This window comes from Phyllobates terribilis, unplaced genomic scaffold, assembly GCF_046119375.1.
Source record: "Phyllobates terribilis strain yellow unplaced genomic scaffold, ASM4611937v1 Scaffold_260__1_contigs__length_2691941, whole genome shotgun sequence".
In the NCBI taxonomy this organism is placed as follows: Eukaryota; Metazoa; Chordata; class Amphibia; order Anura; family Dendrobatidae; genus Phyllobates; species Phyllobates terribilis.
The window spans coordinates 2,577,280-2,598,017 of record NW_027363020.1 but is presented as its reverse complement, the minus strand read 5'-3'; positions in this window follow the sequence as shown (position 1 = coordinate 2,598,017).

The window sequence follows — 20,738 nt, the reverse complement described above, 5'->3', positions numbered from 1 at the left end:
GGAGCATCGGTGGACCAGATCTGTCAAGCAGCAATTTGGTCCAATATATCTACATTTAGTAAACACTATAAGTTAAATGTACTGTCCAGCCAACAGCTAGTTTATGGACATAAAGTCCTTCAATCAGTAGTCTCCTGTCGTGCTGTCATGATGGACGGCCTGGTAAAATAGGAATTATTCCTACCGTTAATTACATTTCCAGGAGTCTGTGGCACCCCAGGGGTCTGGTTGCCACAGTAATAGAAATATTATATCTGAGAGCAAGTGGGAGGTTTCTCTGGTCAGGAGCCCTAAGCATGCAACACTGCCCGCCCAGACCTGGGAGGGGAGGAATCTGCCCTTATAAACTGAGTCTGGGGCAGGATTAGGAGAGTCAGAGCTTGGAGAGGGAAAGATACAGCAGGAGCTCTGTAGGAACAGTAGCTGAAGACCAGGGGCTGGAGCTGAGCAGAGCTCGCCCTGGCTGAGGACACTACAACCGGACACCGGAGTCCGAAGCTGTGGGGACTGATATACACCCAGCAGCAGAAACCAGCCGGCAGGGGATTCCAGGTCCTCTGGCCATAGAAGCCCGGAGGCTCAGTCACAAGAAAGGGACCAGCGCCGCCATCCAGGAGCGGAGGCTAACAGAAGGCCCCAAGTCACCAGCCGTACGGGTGAGCACCACATGGTATACTCAGGGACGTGGGCTACTAGTAACCGCTTACAGCAAGGTAGCCAGGAAAGAGTGCAGATAGACGGGGAGGCCTACAACTCCGCCTGGCCAGGGGAGATCCTGCTTGCTCACAGACTGACCAGGCCTCTACTGCTAACCAGTACTCCCGGGAGGGTCTGCTTTATACCATCAGTAAAGACCCTGAACTGCACCACACGTCTCTGTGTTTCATCGCCGCACCAGCACCATTAGTACTGGGACGCTCACACCATCACTCCCATCATCCACACTAGCTGCCCTGAGGCAATACTTCTCCCGTGGGGAGTTATACCATTCTTGGCTGCGCATACAACATCAGCCTCAGCGGTCTGCAGCGCAGCGGCGGTCCCCACTGACCGCAATCCACGGGTGGCGTAGTCGGACACTTGTTACAACATTAAGACTGCCACTGGTTTGACCGCCCTGGGCACGGACCGGGTCACTGCCACGGAAGACTACAACCCCCAGCGATCCGGCTCCGGGTACTCCCGCACCGTGCATCCACAACACAGGCCCAGGGGGCGCTTCAAGTCCATCATGACAGCACCGTTATATTCCCTCCCCTGCTCTTAATACTAATGTGAGTGTAACATTGGTGTAAGTTTAAAACCTACTCAATAAATAATGAATAACCATAAAAATCATTTAAAATATGTATTTAATAATTTTTATTCATAAACATGAATAAAAACAACAAAAAATTAAGATACAAGGAAAGGACTCAGGGATACCCAATATACCCAGAATAGTTAAATGTGGGGCATAGCATATAGGAATTAATAAATAATAGAAGGCAAATCCTGACTATATGTTAAAAGTGCATATGTGCAATAAATACGTGTAGCAACAACTAAAAAGTACAAATAAATTAATCACAGTGGATATATTAATAGAAGCGCTAAACTAAATACTTAATATGCCAAAATAAATACATAGACCGGAATAAATACCATATGATTAGGCCCCACAACCTCCAACGCCGTTTCGCCGGATGGCTTTCTCAAGAAGTAGAAGGTAAGTGAAAAAAAGGGTGGTATTATATATATCCCCCTGGCCACTGGTGGAATATAACAAATCCCTTCAAGAAAGAGCCCACTCATAGGTGGATGCTCTGTACTCATTTTGTATTGATCAATTTCATTGGTGGACAGTGGAGTATAATTAAACCCCTATATCTTTAAATAGTATGCTTTCCAGCATGGAGCGCATGCCCAGAACATGCCATCCGGAAATTACATGATCCGGGTGTGCGGTCCATAAAGCATAGAGAGTGCGTTCCACCGCTGGAACGCACAACCAGGGCGCACACCGCCGGAAGAGGAAGTAATGTACATAGAGGTGCGCAGACCACTGAATATGGAATGTGTGCTCCAGCGATGGAACGCAAGTAAAGGCTCCACCCCCAAGGCTAGATGACGGGCCGTCCATCATGACAGCACCATTATATTCCCTCCCCTGCTCTTAATATTAATGTGAGTGTAACACTGGTGTAAGTTTAATAAAATAGAGTTGCATCTATCCTGGTGTGGTGATTGGTACAAACACTGAGGGTGAGGTGAAGGTTGGGTGGGCTTTTAACCTCTCATGTGTTTTCTGTCCCTAGAGGATAAGTAGGACTGCCTCCTGTTGTGCTGTCATGATGGACTCCTGGAAATGTAATTAACGGTAGGAATAATTCCTAACTCATATAATTCATAACTCAGCATGTAATAAACTCTCTTACATCCATGACTTTTTCCTCTCTAATTCCCTCAACCTTCTGGCTCTCACCGAAACCTGGATCCAGCAGTCAGACACCACCGCCGCTGCAGCTCTCTCCTATGGTGGCCTACACTTCTCTCATACCCCAAGACCTGACAACAGATCAGGTGGAGGTGTTGATCTGCTTCTTTCAACAAAATGTACTTTTCAGGTTACCCCCCCAGTACCCTCCCTTATCTTCCCTTCTTTCGAGGCCCACACAGTCAGACTCTACCGGCCCTTCTCCCTGTGAGTGGCAGTTGTCTATCGCCCTCCAGGTCCCTCCCATCAGTTCCTGGATCACTTTGCTGCCTGGCTTCCAAATTTTCTATCCTGTGACATCCCCACTCTAATCATGGAAGATTTTAATATCCCAATTGGCGACTTTCTTTCCTAATCTGCCGCTCATCTTTTATCTCTAACCTCCTCCTTCATCCTTTCACAGCTTGCTAATTCTCATACACATGAAGACGGGAACACATTGGACCTGATCTTCTCCCGGCTTTGCGCAGTACATGACTTTACTAACTCTCCCCTACCACTCTCTGACCATAATCTTCTTTCATTCTCTGTCAAGAACTGTGAGGCTACTCAAGAAACCCCCACTTTCCACACCTATAGAAATATACGCGCCATTAACACCCAGAAATTTATGAAAAAGTTGCCATCATCATTGGCCCCAATCTCCTCCCTCTCATGTCCCGATTCTGCATTGAAGCATTATAACGAAATATTGCTATGCGCCCTGGATGAAGCCGCACCTCCTACACAAAGAACAATTCGGCATAGACGGCGACAACCCTGGCACACGCCTCAAACATGTCTACTCCAGAAGTGCTCCAGGTGCGCTGAACGGCTGTGGAGAAAATCTAATCTGCCGAAAATTTCCTCCATTATAAATGTATGCTGAAAACATATAACTCAGCCCTTCACCTCTCCAAACAAACCTACTTTAACAATCTCATCATCTTACTTTCCAATAATCCTAAACGCCTCTTTGACACGTTTCATTCTCTCCTCAATCAAACAGCACAGACCCCGACCACCGACCTCAGCGCTGACGATCTGGCCAATTATTTCAAAGAAAAAATTGACCATATCCGACAGGAAATTTTCTCCCAATCCCCAAACATTATGCATGCTCTCCCTTGCTCACTTTCTGACTTCGAACCAGTCACGGAAGATGAAATGATCAGGCTCCTTGCATCTTCTCGCCCTACTACCTGCACCAGTGACCCTATTCCCTCACATCTCCTTCAGTCCCTTTCTCCAGCTGTCACCACTCACCTAACTAAAATTTTCAACCTCTCCCTCTCATCTGGTATCTTTTCCTCTTCTTTTAAACACGCCAGCATACATACATTACTTAAAAAAACATCCCTTGACCGGAACTGCACAGCCAACTACAGACCTGTTTCCATTTATCTCTAAACTCCTGGAACACCTGGTCCATTCCCGTCTAATCCGCTAACTCTCAGACAACTCTCTTCTTGACCCTCTACAATCTGGTTTACGCTCTTTACATTCTACTGAAACTGCCCTCACTAAAGTCTCTAATGAACAGCTAAATCTAATGGTCACTACTCCCTGCTGATTCTCCTGGATCTCTCTGCAGCATTCGACACTGTGGATCACCAGCTACTACTCACTATGCTCCGCACTAATGGCCTCAAGGACACTGTTCTCTCCTGGTTCTCCTCCTATCTCTCTGACCGCTCCTCCTCTGTATCTTTTGCCGGCTCGTCCTTCTCTCTCCTTCCCCTTACTGTCGGGGTTCCTCAAGGATCAGTCCTAGGCCCCCTTCTTTTCTCCTTATACACCCCTCCTATTGGACAAACAATCAACAGATTCGGTTTTCAGTACCATTTCTATGCTGATGACACCCAATTATACACCTCTGCTCCGGACATCACCCCTCCATTACTACAAAAGACCAGTGATTGTCTTTCTGCTGTGTCTAACATTATGTCCTCCCTCTGTCTAAAACTGAGTCTGTCAAAAACTGAACTACTCGTATTTCCTCCCTCCACTAACCTACCTGTGCCCGATATTGCCATTTCCGTTTGTGGCTTAACCATTACTCCCCAGCAACAAGCCCGCTGTCTTGGGGTCATTTTTGATTCAGATCTTTCCTTCACTCCTCACATCAAATCACTCGCTCGTTCATGTCATCTACACCTCAAAAACATCTCAAGAATCAGGACATTTCTCACCTTTGACTCAGCAAAAACTCTTACTGTAGCTGTTATTCATTCTCGTCTCGACTATTGCAACTCTCTACTAATCGGTCTCCCTCTTACTAAACTCTCCCCTCTCCTATCCGTCCTTAACGCAGCAGCAAGGATCATATTCCTCGCCAACCGCTACACCGATGCCTCTTCCCTGTGCCAGTCATTGCATTGGTTACCCATCCAATATAGAGTTCAATTTAAACTTATCATGCTTACCCACAAAGCACTCCATGCTTCAGTACCCCCCTACATCTCCTCCCTTGTCTCAGTCTACCACCCTACACGTGCCCTCTGTTCTGCCAATGACTTAAAACTAAAATCCTCCATAATCCGAACTTCCCACTCCCGTCTCCAAGATTTCTCGCGTGCACTACCCAGGACATTTTGATTAATTCCCAATACCCACAGTTTCAAGCGGACCCTAAAAACCCATTTCTTTAGACTGGCGTATCGCCTAAACACACTATCTGTCCGTCCCAGTTTTCACCCATATTAAAATCTTCAATTTCAGGTTCATACCATCCATGTACTTAATAGCCTCAGTCAGGACTCTACTCATACTGGCTGGCGACCAGTCCATGTATTATTATTTATCCTATTTAGTATATCAAGGCTGCATTATACAATATATGTACACTTTACCTTTTGTGTCTCCCCCATTTCCTCATAGACTCTAAGCTTGCAAGCAGGGCCCACACTCCTTTTGATTTGAGAAATGCTTATTCTGTATTGTTTGTATAAGTCCCCCCTAAAATTGTAAAGTGCTGCGGAATATGTTGGCGCTATAAAAATAAAAATTATTATTATTATTCCTATTATCTCAAAACTGAAAATAAAGATTAAAAAAGAACCACAGGACGGATTTCATCAACCCAGGTATCATTTTAAACAGTGTAGCGGCGCCAACCTGACAGTGTATGTGGTTTACTGAACACAATCCTGCTAACAGGTGCGCTTTAAAGCAAGACTTAATCATCATCATAGAAAGTAGGACACACAGAAAAGGACCTTAAATTCTGTATTATTGATCATGTCTCTGTACTTAGGAGAGGAGGCGATAGGGAAAAATTACTGAAGAAAAAAGGATTAGAGTGGATTTATAAATTGGATTCCCTAAAAGCAAATGGACTCAATGTAGATTTTAAATTACATACTTTGGTTTAATCTCCCTACGTAGAGCTCTCTTCTATTCTGTGCTATAATAAGAATTATTGCTCATTTTTTTCTTAACTTTTTTGCAGATCACATGCACGAGAATTATGACTCAATCCCACCTTTTGATTTGCGCTATAAAAGGAAATGAACTGTTCATACAAATTGTTGCTCCACTGTGTATAATAATGGTTTTGATTGCTGTTTGAGGTTATTTGAATAGGATTGATTAAAAATGTGTACTGTCCCTTTAAAACATAAGCTACATATGTCAGAGCATGAATTGTTATATAAATATCTATACATTGCTGTTATCAATCATTTCTAAACATTAATCAATAAAAGACATTGGATTAGGCACATAAATATGGAGTCACATTTGGTTATAATGGTACAAAAACAGATTTGATTGCACAGTAAACAGGGCTATGACAAAATGGCCGGACGCGTGCGTACTAAAATGTTAAACGCTACCCCTAAGGTGAAAGCGTTAGTGACACGCGCAGTAGCATTTCTGGGACACCGATATGTGACGGGTATGGTCTTTGTACAATGCGGTGGGCTGAGTCATAATTAAAGATTGATATTTTGCACCTGTGTCGCTTTACACATAATTAAGCACTTTACAATATGGCATTTATTTTATGTACTATTATGAAACATTGATGGCACGTTTGATTCTGTACTATCATGATTATATGAATTGCACTAAAATGCACTTTATTATGAAATTGTATTAAGAAAGTGGATGTATTTATTAATTGGCATTATTATTGATTTGATTATATGTCACATGTCACTGCTTGATAAAGTTCCACATTTGGAAAGAAACGTCGCCATCTGAATGGGTTAATAAAATCTGCACATTTTTTGGACCATGGAGTGCTGCCTCTTTTCACTTGGACTTTTAAAGATTTGGTTTTGCCTGGGAGGCTCTGCAACCATTTTCTATTGCTGGTGCTGCACTTTTTTCTTATTTATCCATAAATACGTATATTTACCGTATGTAAAATACACATTTGGTTTCGCTGTGTCCGAAATGACCTATAAAACTCTCACATGGCAAAGAACTATGCTTTTTCATCATACCTCCAAAAAAAATGGAATAAAATCTGATCAAAAAGTCGAATGTAAATAAATGTTTTATCGCTGAAGAAATCAATCTTTTCCCACTAAAAAACAAGCCACCATACAGCTCCGTCAGCAGAGAAATAAGTTATATCTCTCAGAACATAGCGATACAAAAACAATTTTATTTTTTTTTCTATAAAATAGTTTTTAATGTGTAAAGGCGGCAAAACTTTAAAAAAAAATGCTGGAGTTGGTTATGGGTTTTCAGGGTTTCCATGTAAATCTCTGAAATACGTGATTCAGACTGAACCTCCAGCGGAAGATTCCCTATAATGAGGCAAATGGAGACACTGGCCTGCGATTTAACGGTGTCCGTCTTTTTACGGCTATGTTCACAATTTGCATTTTTGCTGCATTTTTTTATGCAAATTAAAAGCTGCGTTTTACAGTACGAGCAAAAGCTGTAAGATTTCAGAAATCTCATGCACACGCATTGGTTTGTTTTCTTGATTAATTGGAAAGCTGCAGTGTGTCACTTCGTTCAGCTTTTTGCTGTGTTTTTTCACCCATAGAAAACAGTTATCAGGTTTTGGTGCAGAAATCTCAGGAACAACAGGCACTAAACTGTATCAGCATGAAAATGCAGGGCAAAAAAACGCAGCAAAACCAGCTTTTTTAAGCAGAAAAAAAACGCAGCAAAAACGCAACGTGTGAACCTAGCCTAAGTGTGCATAAAAGCATGGTTGGCCACAGTTTTGTGCACCTCTTTAAAGGATGCCACTTGAATAGAAGCCAGACTGAGAACAGAATAATTCTGCTGCCTCATTATAGTGATTAGATCCGTCAGGGGTTTCATCTGAATCACGTCATTCGGAGATTTAAATGGAAACCCCGATGTAAGTGCTCAACGTAGAGCACAGGATAAATATGATTCAAAATGTTATGTAAAATGTACCCAATAAAAGCTACAACTTAATCCACAAAAAAAGCAAGTCCGTCATCTGTTAACGGAAATATAGGGGGCTTCCACGTTACTGGTAGTACAAAGGCTCTGGAAAAGCAAAATGGCTCCTTTCCCCTCAAAAGAAATCCAGCAAATTCTGCGCTCCCAAATACAAATGCCTCCTCCCTTCTGAGCCCTACAGTGTGTCTAAACCACATTTAGCGTCCCCATGTTTGACATTTCTGTAGCTATGGGAGTCCGCCTATTTTACGTGCGCATGTCTCCAGAAGCATGAGCTGGGCATAGCGTACTGGGCACTATAACGTACTGGGCACTATAATAGCAGATGTGGAATTTTCACTGAGCAACATTCACTGCTGCTCGTTTCTGGAAAACATCCCTGGAGTCAAAATCATCACTACATCTGTAGATAAATTCCCAGAGGGGTGTAATTTTCAAAATGTGGTCACTTGAGGAGGAATTCTGCTCTTCTGACACTTAGGGGCTCTGTATATGGAGTCTGCAAACTATTCTACGATAATTTGTTCTCAGCCAAATAGCGCTCCTTCCCTCCCGAGTCTTGCCGTGTGACTAAGCAGTACTGTACAGCCACATATTGGGTATTTCTGCATTCAGAAGAAATTGTGGGGCAAATTGTGGTGCCATTTTTACTCATTTTCCCAGGTGAAAATGTAAAATAGGGTGCTTAAACAAAATTTTTGTGGTAAAAATGTTGGTTTATTTTTTCTTCACCTGTCCAGTGGTATAAAATTCCATGACACATATGTGGTGTCAATGTGATCACTGCGCCCCTAGATGAATTCATTGAGAGGTGTAGTTTGTAAAATTGGATCTTTTATGGGGGGTTCTACTATTCTACCACCTCAGGGACTCTCCCAGTGGGTAATGGCACCTGCAATTCTTAACAGTAAAATCTGCCCTATAATATGACGCTCCTTCCCTTCGGAGCTTTTGACTGTACCTCAAAAGTAGTTCGCGATCACATGTAGGGTATTGGCGCACACAGGAAAAAATAGACCTCAGTTTGTTGTGCAGTTTCTCCTATTAGCCCTTATAAATAGAGATGAGCGTTGTTCGACTCGAACTGTTCGCCAATCTCAAATTCGAGCTGTTTTGGGCGGTGTTCGAGCCGTTCGGCGAACACGAACGATTTGAAAAAAATTTGGCTGTTCGAGGTTATGTTCGATAACTGTTCATGCACCAAAATCATAACTGGATTTTTTCTCAGTAATGCTGAAAATTAATGTTAATACGCAGTTTGAGTGTACAGCGGGGCGGGGGGAGGGGCAGGGGATGGATCTCTGCAGAAATAATGAAGATCTCCATTTTTTTTTCCTCTTTCCCGCATTTACAGTGGGGAGGTGCAATCTGTCAGCCTATCAGCAGCGCACACACGGAGCGAACTGCTTTTTTTCACACAAGCAAGGGCATGTGTCATTGGCAGTGTATGTCACATGTCCTTGCCCTATAAGACCCAGCCATTTTCCCCGTCGCCACCATTTTCTCACTGCTGCAGCTGCGTGTTAGACGGCACCGCTGTTGCTGTGTGCACTATACCTTGTTAATTTAAAGCCAATTTTCGCACAAATCTACAGATAGCTTGGGAGTAGGGAATAGTTGTGATTGCAGTCCTTTTAAGGACTAGGTTACAGCATTTCCTACGACTTTTATCAGGCAGGTCTGTGCTCTTAAATAGATAGGTTGGGAGTAAAGACTAATTGTAATTGCAGTCCTTTTCAGGACTAAGTTACATCAGTTCCTATCAGTTTTTGACAGGCAGGTCTGTGCCAGTGCTGTGCAAGTTTTTTTCACAGCATTTGGCTAAATCTAGCAAAGCTAATCCTTTTTGGCCTATTGCAGAGTGTGTTAGTCAGTGGAGTAGCCTATCTGTGTTGCAAGCTACACCACCTGTGTATAGAATACCAATTTTTTTACTGCACCTAGTGAAGTAAAACCTTTTGGGCATAGGATCATTCTATTAGTCCATCTATACTGACCTCCATCAGTTTGCAAATTGAATATAATTTTTTTCTGCATCAAGCTCTGAAAAAATATTTGGGCTTCTAGCAGTGTGTGGGACTTGGTCTATTAGTCCATCTATACTGACCTCCATCAGGTTGCAAATTAAAAATAATTTTTTTCTGCATCTAGCTCTGAAAAAATATTTGGCCTTCTAGCAGTGTGTGGGACTTGTTCTATTAGTCCATCTATACTGACCTCCATCAGGTTGAAAATTGAATATAATTTTTTTCTGCATCTAGCTCTGAAAAAATATTTGGCCTTCTAGCAGTGTGTGGGACTTGTTCTATTAGTCCATCTATACTAACCTCCATCAGGTTGCAAATTAAAAATAATTTTTTTCTGCATCTAGCTCTGAAAAAATATTTGCCCTTCTAGCAGTATGTGGGACTTGTTCTATTAGTCCATCTATACTGACCTCCATCAGGTTGCAAATTAAAAATAATTTTTTGTCTGCGACTAGCTCTGAAAAAATATTTGCCCTTCTAGCAGTGTGTGGGACTTGGTCTATTAGTCCATCTATACTGACCTCCATCAGATTGCAAATTGAATATAATTTTTTTCTGCATCTAGCTCTGAAAAAATATTTGGGCTTCTAGCAGTGTGTGAGGCTTGTTCTATTAGTCGATCTATACTGACCTCCATCAGGTTGCAAATTGAATATAATTTTTTTCTGCATCTAGCTCTGAAAAAATATTTGGGCTTCTAGCAGTGTGTGGGACTTGTTCTATTAGTCCATCTATACTAACCTCCATCAGGTTGCAAATTGAATATAATTTTTTTCTGCATCTAGCTCTGAAAAAATATTTGGCCTTCTAGCAGTGTGTGGAACTTGTTCTATTAGTCCATCTATACTGACCTCCATCAGTTTGCAAATTGAATATAATTTTTTTCTGCATCAAGCTCTGAAAAAATATTTGGGCTTCTAGCAGTGTGTGGGACTTGGTCTATTAGTCCATCTATACTGACCTCCATCAGGTTGCAAATTAAAAATATTTTTTTTCTGCATCTAGCTCTGAAAAAATATTTGGGCTTCTAGCAGTGTGTGGGACTTGTTCTATTAGTCCATCTATACTGACCTCCATCAGGTTGCAAATTAAAAATAATTTTTATCTGCATCTAGCTCTGAAAAAATATTTGCCCTTCTAGCAGTGTGTGGGACTTGGTCTATTAGTCCATCTATACTGACCTCCATCAGGTTGCAAATTAAAAATAATTTTTTGTCTGCGTCTAGCTCTGAAAAAATATTTGCCCTTCTAGCAGTGTGTGGGACTTGTTCTATTAGTCCATCTATACTGACCTCCATCAGGTTGCAAATTAAAAATAATTTTTATCTGCATCTAGCTCTGAAAAAATATTTGCCCTTCTAGCAGTGTGTGGGACTTGGTCTATTAGTCCATCTATACTGACCTCCATTAGGTTGCAAATTAAAAATAATTTTTGTCTGCATCTAGCTCTGAAAAAATATTTGCCCTTCTAGCAGTGTGTGGGACTTGTTCTATTAGTCCATCTATACTGACCTCCATCAGGTTGCAAATTAAAAATAATTGTTATCTTCATCTAGCTCTGAAAAAATATTTGCCCTTCTAGCAGTGTGTGGGACTTCGTCTATTAGTCCATCTATACTGACCTCCATCAGGTTGCAAATTGAATATAATTTTTTTCTGCATCTAGCTCTGAAAAAATATTTGGGCTTCTAGCACTGTGTGGGACTTGGTCTATTAGTCCATCTATACTGACCTCAATCAGGTTGCAAATTGAATATAATTTTTTTCTGCATCTAGCTCTGAAAAAATATTTGGGCTTCTAGCAGTGTGTGGGGCTTGATCTATTAGTCCATCTATACTGACCTCCATCAGGTTGCAAATTGAATATAATTGTTTTCTGCATCTAGCTCTGAAAAAATATTTGGGCTTCTAGCAGTGTGTGGGGCTTGATCTATTAGTCCATCTATACTGACCTCCATCAGGTTGCAAATTGAATATAATTGTTTTCTGCATCTAGCTCTGAAAAAATATTTGGGCTTCTAGCAGTGTGTGGGACTTGTTCTATTAGTCCATCTATACTAACCTCCATCAGGTTGCAAATTGAATATCATTTTTTTCTGCATCTAGCTCTGAAAAAATATTTGGGCTTCTAGCAGTGTGTGGGACTTGTTCTATTAGTCCATCTATACTGACCTCCATCAGGTTGCAAATTGAATATCATTTTTTTCTGCATCTAGCTCTGAAAAAATATTTGGGCTTCTAGCAGTGTGTGGGACTTGTTCTATTAGTCCACCTATACTGACCTCCATCAGGTTGCAAATTGAATATAATTTTTTTCTGCATCTAGCTCTGAAAAAATATTTGGGCTTCTAGCAGTGTGTGGGACATGGTCTATTAGTCCATCTATAATGACCTCCATCAGGTTGAAAATTAAAAATAATTTTTATCTGCATCTAGCTCTGAAAAAATATTTTGACTTCTAGCAGTGTGTGGGACTTGTTCTATTAATCCATCTATACTGACCTCCATCAGGTTGCAAATTAAAAATAATTTTTTGTCTGCATCTAGCTCTGAACATATATTTGCCCTTCTAGCAGTGTGTGGGACTTGTTCTATTAGTCCATCTATACTGACCTCCATCAGGTTACAAATTAAAAATAATTTTTATCTGCATCTAGCTCTGAAAAAATATTTGCCCTTCTAGCAGTGTGTGGGACTTGTTCTATTAGTCCATCTATACTGACCTCCATCAGGTTGCAAATTAAAAATAATTTTTATCTTCATCTAGCTCTGAAAAAATATTTGCCCTTCTAGCAGTGTGTGGGACTTGGTCTATTAGTCCATCTATACTGACCTCCATCAGGTTGCAAATTGAATATAATTTTTTTCTGCATCTAGCTCTGAAAAAATATTTGGGCTTCTAGCAGTGTGTGGGACTTGTTCTATTAGTCCATCTATACTGATCTCCATCAGGTTGCAAATTAAAAATAATTTTTATCTGCATCTAGCTCTGAAAAAATATTTGCCCTTCTAGCAGTGTGTGGGACTTGTTCTATTAGTCCATCTATACTGACCTCCATCAGGTTACAAATTAAAAATAATTTTTATCTGCATCTAGCTCTGAAAAAATATTTGCCCTTCTAGCAGTGTGTGGGACTTGTTCTATTAGTCCATCTATACTGACCTCCATCAGGTTGCAAATTAAAAATAATTTTTATCTTCATCTAGCTCTGAAAAAATATTTGCCCTTCTAGCAGTGTGTGGGACTTGGTCTATTAGTCCATCTATACTGACCTCCATCAGGTTGCAAATTGAATATAATTTTTTTCTGCATCTAGCTCTGAAAAAATATTTGGGCTTCTAGCAGTGTGTGGGACTTGTTCTATTAGTCCATCTATACTGATCTCCATCAGGTTGCAAATTAAAAATAATTTTTATCTGCATCTAGCTCTGAAAAAATATTTGCCCTTCTAGCAGTGTGTGGGACTTGGTCTATTAATCCATCTATACTGACCTCCATCAGGTTGCAAATTAAAAATAATTTTTTGTCTGCATCTAGCTCTGAAAAAATATTTGCCCTTCTAGCAGTGTGTGGGACTTGTTCTATTAGTCCATCTAAACTGACCTCCATCAGGATGCAAATTAAAAATAATTTTTAACTTCATCTAGCTCTGAAAAAATATTTGCCCTTCTAGCAGTGTGTGGGACTTGGTCTATTAGTCCATCTATACTGACCTCCATCAGGTTGCAAATTGAATATAATTTTTTTCTGCATCTAGCTGTGAAAAAATATTTGGGCTTCTAGCAGTGTATAGGACTTGATCTATTAGTCCATCTATACTGACCTCCATCAGGTTGCAAATTGAATATAATTTTTTTCTGCATCTAGCTCTGAAAAAATATTTGGGCTTCTAGCAGTGTGTCGGACTTGTTCTTTTAGTCCATCTATACTGACCTCCATCAGGTTGCAAATTGAATATAATTTTTTTCTGCATCTAGCTCTGAAAAAATATTTGGGCTTCTAGCAGTGTGTGGGACTTGTTCTATTAGTCCATCTATACTGACCTCCATCAGGTTGCAAATTAAAAATAATTTTTATCTGCATCTAGCTCTGAAAAAATATTTGGCCTTCTAGCAGTGTGTGGGACTTGTTCTATTAGTCCATCTATACTGACCTCCATCAGGTTGCAAATTGAATATAATTTTTTTCTGCATCTAGCTCTGAAAAAATATTTGGGCTTCTAGCAGTGTGTGGGACTTGTTCTATTAGTCCATCTATACTGACCTCCATCAGGTTGCAAATTAAAAATAATTTTTATCTGCATCTAGCTCTGAAAAAATATTTGCCCTTCTAGCAGTGTGTGGGACTTGTTCTATTAGTCCATCTATACTGACCTCCATCAGGTTGCAAATTAAAAATAATTTTTATCTTCATCCAGCTCTGAAAAATTATTTGCCCTTCTAGCAGTGTGTGGGACTTGGTCTATTAGTCCATCTATACTGACCTCCATCAGGTTGCAAATTGAATATAATTTTTTTCTGCATCTAGCTCTGAAAAAATATTTGGGCTTCTAGCAGTGTGTGGGACTTGTTCTATTAGTCCATCTATACTGACCTCCATCAGGTTGCAAATTGAATATAATTTTTTTCTGCATCTAGCTCTGAAAAAATATTTGGGCTTCTAGCAGTGTGTGGGACTTGTTCTATTAGTCCATCTATACTGACCTCCATCAGGTTGCAAATTAAAAATAATTTTTTGTCTGCGACTAGCTCTGAAAAAATATTTGCCCTTCTAGCAGTGTGTGGGACTTGTTCTATTAGTCCATCTAAACTGACCTCCATCAGGTTGCAAATTAAAAATAATTTTTAACTTCATCTAGCTCTGAAAAAATATTTGCCCTTCTAGCAGTGTGTGGGACTTGGTCTATTAGTCCATCTATACTGACCTCCATCAGGTTGCAAATTGAATATAATTTTTTTCTGCATCTAGCTCTGAAAAAATATTTGGGCTTCTAGCAGTGTATAGGACTTGGTCTATTAGTCCATCTATACTGACCTCCATCAGGTTGCAAATTGAATATAATTTTTTTCTGCATCTAGCTCTGAAAAAATATTTGGGCTTCTAGCAGTGTGTCGGACTTGTTCTTTTAGTCCATCTATACTGACCTCCATCAGGTTGCAAATTGAATATAATTTTTTTCTGCATCTAGCTCTGAAAAAATATTTGGGCTTCTAGCAGTGTGTGGGACTTGTTCTATTAGTCCATCTATACTGACCTCCATCAGGTTGCAAATTAAAAATAATTTTTATCTGCATCTAGCTCTGAAAAAATATTTGGCCTTCTAGCAGTGTGTGGGACTTGTTCTATTAGTCCATCTATACTGACCTCCATCAGGTTGCAAATTGAATATAATTTTTTTCTGCATCTAGCTCTGAAAAAATATTTTGGCTTCTAGCAGTGTGTGGGACTTGTTCTATTAGTCCATCTATACTGACCTCCATCAGGTTGCAAATTAAAAATAATTTTTATCTGCATCTAGCTCTGAAAAAATATTTGCCCTTCTAGCAGTGTGTGGGACTTGTTCTATTAGTCCATCTATACTGACCTCCATCAGGTTGCAAATTAAAAATAATTTTTATCTTCATCCAGCTCTGAAAAATTATTTGCCCTTCTAGCAGTGTGTGGGACTTGGTCTATTAGTCCATCTATACTGACCTCCATCAGGTTGCAAATTGAATATAATTTTTTTCTGCATCTAGCTCTGAAAAAATATTTGGGCTTCTAGCAGTGTGTGGGACTTGTTCTATTAGTCCATCTATACTGACCTCCATCAGGTTGCAAATTGAATATAATTTTTTTCTGCATCTAGCTCTGAAAAAATATTTGGGCTTCTAGCAGTGTGTGGGACTTGTTCTATTAGTCCATCTATATTGACCTCCATCAGGTTGCAAATTGAATATAATTTTTTTCTGCATCTAGCTCTGAAAAAATATTTGGGCTTCTAGCAGTGTGTGGGACTTAGTCTATTAGTCCATCTATACTGACCTCCATCAGGTTGCAAATTAAAAATCTTTTTTTATCTGCATCTAGCTCTGAAAAAATATTTGCCCTTCTAGCAGTGTGTGGGACATGGTCTATTAGTCCATCTATACTGACGTCCATCAGGTTGCAAATTAAATATAATTTTTTTCTGCATCTAGCTCTGAAAAAATATTTGGGCTTCTAGCAGTGTGTGGGACTTGGTCTGTTAGTCCATCTACACTGACCTCCATCAGGTTGCAAATTGAATATAATTTTTTTCTGCATCTAGCTCTGAAAAAATATTTGCCCTTCTAGCAGTGTGTGGGACTTGTTCTATTAGTCCATCTATACTGACCTCCATCAGGTAGCAAATTAAAAATAATTTTTATCTTCATCTAGCTCTGAAAAAATATTTGCCCTTCCAGCAGTGTGTGGGACTTGGTCTATTAGTCCATCTATACTGACCTCCATCAGGTTGCAAATTGAATATAATTTTTTTCTGCATCTAGCTCTGAAAAAATATTTGGGCTTCTAGCAGTGTGTGGGACTTGGTCTATTAATCCATCTATACTGACCTTCATCAGGTTGCAAATTGAATATAATTTTTTTCTGCATCTAGCTCTGAAAAAATATTTGGGCTTCTAGCAGTGTGTGGGACTTGTTCTATTAGTCCATCTATACTGACCTCTATCAGGTTGGAAATTGAATATAATTTTTTTCTGCATCTAACCCAGACAATAGTTTTGGCCTAATACCACAGTTTGGCCACTCAGCTCTGCTCGGTTCCCATCCATTGTTTTTTTGTGCAAACAACTCCAGAGTTGTGAATTAGTTAACCACCAAAATGAGTGGAAAAAGGCCTGCTGCTGGTGGAAAGGGGAATAAGCGTGTTGGGAAGGGGAAAAAAGGTTGTGTCCGTGGGGTAGGTGTTAAAGCAACAGTAACATCTGCAGAAGAAAGACCATCTTCCAGCCAAACTAAAATGTCTACTTCTTTTAGCGGACAATGTGATAAGATCCTTTTCTTACGGCCACGCCAATCACTACAAATTCCAGATGAGGCACAAAAACAGCAGGTGCTTCAACGAATATCAAGTGCTCCTTTAAGTGGGCTCTCCTCCACATCAACTTCAACATCACAAATACTCCAGTCCTCAGAGGTGTCACCCCAATCGCACTTGCTTCCTCACAGCTCCCAAATCTCCAGCTGCCCGTCTGAGTATGAGGTAGAACAGATGGTTGAGTCTGCAGAGCTGTTTACTCATACTATAGCCTGGGAATCAGAGGTCGGCTCCAGCGCTTCTGTGAATCCAGACAAGGAAATGATCTGCACTGATGCCCAGAATCTTTATGAGTCGGATCCAGGACCAGACGCAGAAGGTTCTGAACATAATGTAGACCCTCATTCCCAAACTGCAACTCCTGTTGGTGGAGACAGTAAGGAAGATGATGATGAGACTCAAATACCTGATTGGAGGGACAACTTTAGTTTTTTGTCAGGGCAGGAACAAGTTGGCTCTGAGGACGACGGGTGTGATAACACACAGGGTGATGATGATGAGGTTGGAGATCCCACTTACTGTCAACCCACGAGGTCAGGTTGCGCCTTCCTGGACAGAGACGTAGTACTGGAAGCACGTCAACAACTGCATCCTCAAACACAACTCTGCCTCTGACCACAAGTCGTGGTGGCTCTTCAGGTCTCTTGGGTGCTAAGCCTTGCATAGCCTGGGCATTTTTTCAGATCGATAAAGATGACCCAACTCGTTTTATCTGTAACATTTGTCAACAAAAGCTAAGTAGAGGCCAAAAAATACAGTTTGAGTACTTCATGCATGAACCGGCACATGGACATGAAGCATAAGTTGCAGTGGGAAGCTCACTGTGCTACAATGCGGCGTAGCCGGCCGGGCCAACCACCATCTGCCCCATCTTGTGCATCTGCGGCCTCTTCATCCTCTGTGACTGGGGGGACAGCAGTCACACCTGTTTTGGGACGCAGACCTGCCACCTCTTCACCTGCAACAGCCAGCGTGATTGGCAGGTCATCATTTTCTTTGGAGGTGGTAACACCAGCTGGTGTTGAGCGCTGTCCGACACCGATAGCACCACCTTTGGATCAAGGCAACCTAACATGTCCGCCTGTATCTTCCTCACAGACCGGCACCCTTATCAACCCCGTCTAAGCACAACAGCCAGCCCTCGGTCCCTCAGATGTGGACAAGTGAAAGACCATTTCCTCCTAGCCATGAGAAAGCTAAGAGGTTGAATTTCACCATCTGCAAGCTCTTGGCTACAGAAATGCTGCCTTTCCGCCTGGTGGACATAGAGGATTTTCGAGACCTTATGTCCATCGCAGTGCCCCAGTACCAGATGCCCAGTCGGCACTACTTCTCAAAGAAAGGTGTGCCTGCGCTCCACCAGCATGTCGCACACAACATCACCGCTTCTTTGAGAAACTCTGTGTGTGACAGGGTGTATTTCACCACAGACACTTGGACGAGTAGGCATGGACAGGGGCGTTACATGTCGCTGACTGGGCACTGGGTAACTATGGTGACAGCAGGACAAGGGGCTGCTGTCCAAGTCTTGCCGTCCCCACGAGTTGTGCGTCAATCCTCTTTATCTCAAAGTTCCTCCACTGCTTCTGCCTTCTCAACCTCCTCTCGGTCCTCCACCTGGGTGCTGCCCTTCGCCGGGGCAATGTCACACACGTGCCTTGTATGGCTCACGTGTTGAACCTGGTTGTCCAGCAATTTTTAGCCCACTATCCCGGACTAGATGGCCTTCTGCAGAGGGCACGGTCGCTGTGTGCTCACTTCCGCCGTTCACATCCCGCAGCTCAGCGACTTACATCTCTACAGAAGTCGTTGGGCCTGCCACTTCACCGGCTAAAATACGATGTGCCTACCCGGTGGAATTCAACTCTGCACATGTTGCAGCGACTGTGGCAGCACCGACAAGCCCTGGTGCAATACGTTCTGACGTATAGCCTGGGCCAACGAGATCCAGAGGTTGGGCAAATCACGCTGGAGGAGTGGTCTCAGATCAGGGACCTATGCACCCTTCTGCACAGTTTTGAAATGGCGACGAAGATGTTTAGTGCTGACGATGCCATTATCAGCATGACTATTCCGGTGATTTACATGCTGGAGCGGTTAGAACTCTCCTGTTAGGTTTTTTCTAGTTTTCTGGTCACATGACCATTTTTGCCTATTTAATCCGGCTCCGCCCTTCTGGCCTTGCTGGTCTCCATTGTATTTTCTACTCTTGAGCTAGCTTGGTACTCTGTTACCTTTCTCTGTTAGTTTTGCTAGGTCTTCTGACCTCTATGTTCTATGTTGTGTGTTTGTCTTTTACTGCTACAATTTCGGCTAGGAGGTGTCCAACTTTATCCCAGTCCCTAGTTCTTGTAGGGATCCCTCCCTTGCATCTATAGTACTTCGTACAGACTAGCCGAGGACTTTAGCGGGTCTGAGAGCAGGATCAGCTTCCCCGTTACATCATAGGGATCCAGTTTAGTTCTATTGTAGAGACAGATCTCCTGTCTTTCCTTAGTGCTTGTAGCAGATCATAACAGGAGCACATGTTAAACAGAATTCAGAGTCAGGTGGTGGCACAAGAGGAGGTGGAGGAAGTAGAGGAGGAGGAGTTGTATGCGGAAGGGCTAACATCTGCAAGGTTCAGACGGTCGGCAGCACCAAGGCGGCAGGCATGTGAGGGTGGGGGAGATGGTTTTACCAGGGCGCATGGTAGCAGCCAAACTAGTGAGGAAGGTGCAGGAGCCCAGGAAGAAGTGGAGGACGAACTGATGGAAGACTCATCAGATGAGGGAGACCTTGATCACATTTCTGTTGTGCGAGGTTGGGGGAAGAGGACAGAGGAAGGAAGCATGATTTTTACCTCGCCACCAACACAACAGGGACTTGGTGCTCCTGGATGCGCAAGACACATGAGTGCCTTCTTGCTGCACTACCTGCAACATGACCCTCGAATTGTGAGAATTAGAAATAATCCTGACTACTGGGTTGCCACACTGTTAGATCCCCGGTACAAAAGTAAATTTGCAGAAATTATTCCTGCCATAGAAAGGGATGCACGCATGCAGGAGTATCAGCAGAGACTGTTGCAGAATCTTACTTGAGCTTTTCCACAAAACACCAGTGGTGCACGTAGTGAATCTCACAGTTCCAACTTGCCAACCGTGGGACCGTCGAGTGTTCAGCACTCAAACCGTAACAGAAACACAGTATCTGCTGGTAACATCAATTTTGCGGAATCATTTCACCACTTTTTTAGCCCATCCTTTGCAAGGCCACAGGAGACAAGAAGACTGACACATAGTCAACGCCTAGAGACGATGGTACAGGAGTATCTCCAAGTAAACATTGAAGCCATGACTGTGTCACTGGACCCTTGCTCTTTTTGGGCTTCCAATCTGGATAAATGGCCGGAGCTCGCCACTTACGCCTTGGAGATCTTGTCATGCCCCGCAGCCAGCGTTCTGTCTGAACGTGTGTTCAGCGCTGCTGGTGGTGTGCTGACAGATAAGCGCACGTGACTCTCCACTGATAATGTAGACAGACTCACGTTCATAAAAATGAACAAATCATGGATCCGAAACGACTTTTCTACCCCTGTGTCATCCTGGGGAGAGTAAAAGCTTGATGATTGGTTAAAATCACCTCACCAACCATTTTAAGCTTTCAAATTACTAATCATGTTTATCTGTATCTTGGCTGGAAAATAATTTGGGCTTTGTAGCAGTGTGCAGTACTGATTCTATTAGGCCATCTATACTAAGCTCCACCAGATTTAAAATTAATAATAATTTTTAGCTGCATCTAGCCTGGAAAATA